Source organism: Oratosquilla oratoria, chromosome 1, assembly GCF_046742065.1.
Source record: "Oratosquilla oratoria isolate Oo_2021 chromosome 1, ASM4674206v1, whole genome shotgun sequence".
In the NCBI taxonomy this organism is placed as follows: Eukaryota; Metazoa; Arthropoda; class Malacostraca; order Stomatopoda; family Squillidae; genus Oratosquilla; species Oratosquilla oratoria.
The window spans coordinates 52,633,530-52,639,842 of NC_134777.1; positions in this window are offsets into that span (position 1 = coordinate 52,633,530).

A 6,313-nucleotide genomic window follows, 5' to 3' on the forward strand; every position below is an offset into this window, starting at 1 on the left:
TTGTCGTCCCTCTTCGCAGAAATCAATTGCGCATACGCACCAGGGCTCTCAACCAGGTACAACGGTTCCTTCAGCACAGACTGGAGGCAGAGGTATCAGAAGGGGCGAGGTGGTACAGGACAGTCACAGACTACGAGCCCCTTGTAGTTCCTCGCTCCACACCTACAAAAGTGGAAACTCTGCTCTTCCGTCTGCGGCTGGAGGACCGTTGTTTCTGGCAGATCAAAAGAAATCCAACATCTGAAGAAAGAAGATGCCACCATTGTAGCCACCCTCAAGCATTACCTCCAGCATTGCCCCGCAACTGCTTTTCTGAGGAGAGGGCCTCCGACAACATCTGAGGGTCTTGTGCGCCGCCTATGCAGCCACCTTAGCGAATATGAACTGCGTCGGCTGGTGGAGTGTCAGCCCCCCCTTTAAATATTTTTCATGATTTTCATTATTATTATCATTATATGTATACACATTGATAATGTTAGGGTACATTCACCGTGATGTGCATACATATATCACATAAGTATGCACATCTAGTAGATGTATGAGTGGGCGTGGCCAAAGCCACACACTCTCATACATCGAATCACCCTCCAAACGGGCTAGCCAAAAAAGCCCGTGGGAATATTATTCCCAAATTTCCTAGAAATAGTGTGACGGCCAGTCTGTTTTTGACCAGCGCAGCGTCACCACACTAGACACTAAGTAGACAAAATGTCCTGGCAAGTAAATGTCGTATACATCTCCAAACAGAAGAACCAAATGACATAGTTGGAAAATTCAAACACAAAAAGCACCAAGTGCAAATGGGATATTTTTTCCGACAAGGGTAATAATTTTTTTGGAATTAGCTTAATGAGTCTGCAGCAAGATTGGGAAAATCATCTGGACATGAAGAACTATACCTTCTCGTATAATTGGAAATACGACGACCTCGGACAGACTCAATACTCTAAGGGTGATTATTGTCTGTGACTGAGGTGAGGTTTAAGTGTTCAGCGTGTTTTACCTTTGTAACGGCACACCGAATACGTCACTACATTTACCGCCATTCGAAAAAAATAACAAAACTCTTTACTGATACAGTTTATGGAATAAGAAAAGCTAAGACAAATATTGAAAACATTAAATCGTTGGATTGAGGCTAGGTCAGAATTGTAGAAGTAGCTTGACCTTAGTTTGACATTTGACAGTGGATCAGGGCTCTCAATATTTTTTCCGTGTACTTCCAAAGTTACATGATGTCGGAAATTACTCCTGACAAAGGTGTTTATGGAGTCGATGAGATGTAATTACCGGTTGATAAATGCATATGCTGTTAACACCTCAGTTAATTTAGTTACTTATGTGAGTTTGGCCAGTAACAGGCCGAGCCGAGGTACTCCGCTTGTGGTGACGCGCCGCTGGTCAAAACCAGACTGGCCGTCACAACTCGAGCTAGGTGTATATACTCGCCGTAGTTAGCAAGACGTCTCGGCCAGTTCCAGTTAGCAGCCAATCAGAAATTCGGGAAAGCTCTCCGGGGACCTTCGCTGAGCCGCCAAAAGGACGGCATCTTACCGATACAACGAGTTCTCTCCCAGTGAAAGACCATGCCTGTGTGCTGGGTAGCACACCTGATAGTGGCCTTACCTGGACCCCACACTTCCGCAGACAGAGAGCAAGGGCTAAGGCTGTGCTGGGAAGGCCCAAACGCTTCAAAACTGCAACACTGTCCACCAAACGTTGATTCTACCTTGCCCTTGTCAGACCGATTCTGTGCCAGTCCCCGGGACTGAGCCAGTTGACATGTCCCACTAACAACTACGACCATGGGAGGGTTCAGAATGCAGCTGTCAAGTTCATCACGGGTTCGCGATGGAACGACTTCGGAACTGCTGAGTCCCTACACCGAGTTTCCAACATCCGCCCACTCAACCAACACAAACACAAACTTCACATAAGACACCTAGAAAGACTACATGACAGACATAAATACCTAATACAACACATCACACCTAGACCACACCGTACAGACTATTCATCAGCTGCGCCTCTCCCACGTGCGGTGTACACGATAAATCGTTTATAGCCGCGCATATCAATAATGTATCCCTTCACCAGCTCTGACTGGTGATAATAACAATAATAATGATAATAATAGTGATAATGATTGTGATAATAATAGTGATAATGATAATATAATAATAACAATGTATATCGCCCATTAATTGTCAGGCTGTAAGTAAACACGCTTGGAGGCAACAACCCTCTATACGTAGAATACACGCACAAGTATATCGCAAACAAAAATAACGCAACTATATGCACAAACATGAACATAAACTTTTTCTTCTACTGAAATTATTTCCATTTCTGATTTTCTCTCCTACCACTAAAAATGTTTCCAAATTCTCTATCTTTCCCCACGACTAAGCCTCCTACTCCTTTTCTACTTCGTTGGATGAGGATAAGAAGAATAAATATCACTAAGTAACCTCACGGTTACACATTAATCCCAGCCTCCAACCCCAAGTCTCTTGCCCACCCCTCCAAAGCCACGACACCACGAAATAAATATCCCTAATCGCCCGGTGGCAGTCACCCTCTTTTATACACAACTATCTTTTCACTTTCATACAGACATCTTTTCCCCTCCTACAACTACCGATCCCGTGCGAGCAGATGGTCTGTCCTAGCTAGTCAACTAGTTCTCTCCCGGGCACGACATCTCCAAGCAGAATCTCTCTCCAGCAAGTTACCTCAGGACCAGTTCTCTCCTGTGGCTCTTCACTCTCGGCCCACGACACTTGAAGAGGCTCATACTCCGAACCTTCCCTCTACGAACCCTCGTCCGTGACCTCCGAGCCTAGTATTCATTAAATATTGTGCGCCTTAGAGTGTTATTGTGATTTTCATTTCCCTGGCTTGTCCGGCCGAACACAACCACGACACTTCCAGGGTGTCCTGCATTTAAATCCTCTTTTCGGATCATTTCTGAGGTGTTACGGTAGTTGGAGGGGTAATCCGGAATTAGTGGTTCATTAGACACTCATGTGTCCAGTTTCCTTTTAAAGGATTGTGTTTATTCCAGTTGCGTTTTTGAGGATTCATGGCAGTCAATTAGAGCCTTGTGCTATTCCGGGTGGAGAAATTATAGTGCAGTGCCGCCGTAAAAAAATCAAAACGCAATAACTCCAAAATTCTTGTCTTGACAAAAAAAAAATATATATGGTAGAGGTTTGACCGCTTTTTTCTATTTATATCTGCATCTTGTAGTTTTGCACACCTGAGAATGGGCATGCGAACTGTTGCTTTATGGCGTTTGATTCCCACAAAATGTTAAGCAAATAGTCAATGCCTTCTAATAATGTAGAAGACAAGTATAGTTAATGAAGATTGCCTATTGAGACCCCGATATAATAGTATAACAGAAACCATGATCGTCTCTCTGCTGATTCCACAGATACCAAAGGTGCAAAAATAGAATAGCATTTTTTTTAGTTAATACATTCTGCCTTTTAACGACTTTTTATTATCATTATTGTTTATTTTGTTTATTTATTCATTTATTTTATTTACTTATTTTGTCACCCAGTTTGCCCTGGATGTCGCACAGCTTTCCTCTTCCAGAGTAGTGGTTGGCTGTTATCCCCGTCAATCAATCAAATCAGCCATCCTGAGTCCACTGCTGAACAAAGGCCTCCTTCATAGCATTCCATGATTCACACGACCGCGCCAACCTCTGCCTTGTCATTCCTGCAAACTCCTCAATCTCGTCTCTCCACCTGTCTGGTCTCCCTCTTCCTCGCTTCCATCTCGCGGCGTCCACTCGGTAACACACTTGCTCCATCGCTCATCAGTCGTTCGCATTAAATTACCTGTCCAATTCCACTTCCTCTCTTTTACCGCCTCCACAATATTTTTCACTCTAGTCTGCTCTCTCACCCAACTTGCTTTCTTTCGGTCTCTCAGCGTTATTCCCATCATTGATCTCTCCATTCTCCTCTGTGCAGTCCTTAGCTTTGTTTCCATCGCCTTCGTCAGTTTCCAAGTCTCCCACCCGTCGATTACTACTGGCAGAATGCACTAATTGTAAAATTTACGTTTCAAAAATAAAGGAAAAGAGCTTCCCAGGATTTTATTATGCTTACCAAACACTTTCCAACTAATTGTAATACGTCTTTTTATTTCATTATCATGATCTTTTGTTATGTTCACGATCTGGCCTAAATTATTATGCTCTTCAACTTCTTCAAAACTCTTACCTTCAATAATAATCTCTCTACTTTGAACCTTCGTGTTAAACATTACTTTGGTTTTACTCTTATTCATTTCTAAACCTACTTTGAGCCTTTCCTTGTTCAGATCACTCAGCATATCTTGCAAGTCTTCTGCTCTTTCTGAAATAACAATGTCATCCGCAAATCATGTGGTTCAAATATTCGCCACCAATCTTCAAACCTTTCTCTTCTCAACTTAACCCTCTGAAAATCTCTTCCAAACAATTTGGATGAAATGACTAGATCTTGGCTTTTCCTATATCTTTACGTAGTCGAATTATAGCGGTATATTTCGCATAAATATTTTCTAAAACTCCTACGATCTGTTCGTTTGTACCCTGCTTGCGTAGCGAGTTTAATATTGCTATTTGTTCTACAGAGTCAAAGGCCTTCCCGTAATCTACAAAAGCTAAACAGAGAGGTATATTGTATTCTGTCGCTTTCTCGATTTATTTGATTCATCGTCTGTAAATGGTCTAAAGTCGAATATCCGCTCCTAAAACCTGCTTGTTCTCTCGGTTGGTTTCCATCTAAAACTTGACTTAGTCTATTTGTAAGGATCTTGGAGAATAATTTATATAGATTTGATAGTAAGCTAATCGGTCGATAGTTACTAAGGTTCTTCTGGTCTCCTCTTCTATGAAGCAAAATGACTATGGCATTGCACCACCATTCAGGAACGCTTTCTTGACATAAGCAATAGGTGTACAACTGAGCTAAATATGAACTTCTTTCCATGCGTCTTTCTACTTTTTCCTTTGTAATCTCTGGTACACTACTAACGTCTACAGATGAATTTACTGACTCAACTACAGTATTTGACGAGTAAATCTCTTGGTATAATTTTCTACTCTTTTTACCATTCTGTCTCTGCATTTACCGATTTCTCCATTTCCATCTTTCAAACCTATCATTTGCTGTCTTCCTAAAGCATGTCTTCGCTCGGTCCCTTTAATAAATTTACCTTTCCGAATAGTTTCCTCTATTTTATCCATGTTTCTCTTTCTTTTCTCTGATCTCTGTCTTTTTTCGATAAGCTTGTTTAGTTTTACTCTTTCTATTTCGTCTCTCCTGCTTTTAATCTGCATGGTCCTTCTTTTAATTAGGTCATTTGTAGCTTTGGCGTATTTGTTTTCTCTGATACTTTTTGTACTTTCTACTTTCTCTGCCGATTCCCTAATGATATTCACTAAATTCAAATTCATATGTTCGACGGTGTCCTCATTAGTTCTTAGAACTTCGAATCTATTTTTAATTTCTAACTGAAATTTCTTATTATCATTCTTAACCTTTGTAAGGCTTATTTTCTTTCTTAAAATTAGTTTATTTCTCCCGGTTCTGAAACTGAATTTAGCTGTGCAACCTATCATTCTATAGTCACTACCTATGTTGAGTTTATGACCAAAACATTATTAACACTCATACTCTCATTCCCTAATATGAAGTCTACTTCGTTCTTTGTTGTTCCATTTGGACTTTTCCACGTCCATTTACGACCTACACGCTTTTGGAAGAAAGTGTTCATTATCCTCATGTAGTTATCCGCAAAATTGACTAACATCTCGCTTCTGTCCTTTCTTTCACCTACTCTAAATTTCCCAATGCACGACTCATCTCCTATCTTCCTCCCCACTTTAGCATTAATGTACCAACGTGTAATAATTTTTTCTTGATCCATTACCTGACTTAAATCATCATAGAAGGACTCAATTTCATCGTCTGAACTCTGTGAAGTTGGTGCATAAACCTAAACTATTTTTAGATTGTACCTCTTACACAACGTAATCACAATCCAAGCTATCCTGTCTGATAAACTATTGAATTTGACTACATTACCAGCAACCAATCGGTTTATCAAGAATCCTACTCCACTAGATCTTTCTTTGTCCTTATCTCTATAGTAGAACAGGTGGTGACCATCTTGTAATTGTATCAGCTTTTCTTCCGCTCTTCGGACTTCGCTCAATCCTACGATGTCCCACTTGATGTTGTCTAGTTCTTCTATTAAACTCTTCAGCCTGTGGTCTTCTGAGAGGGTTCTTATGTTGTAGGTATAG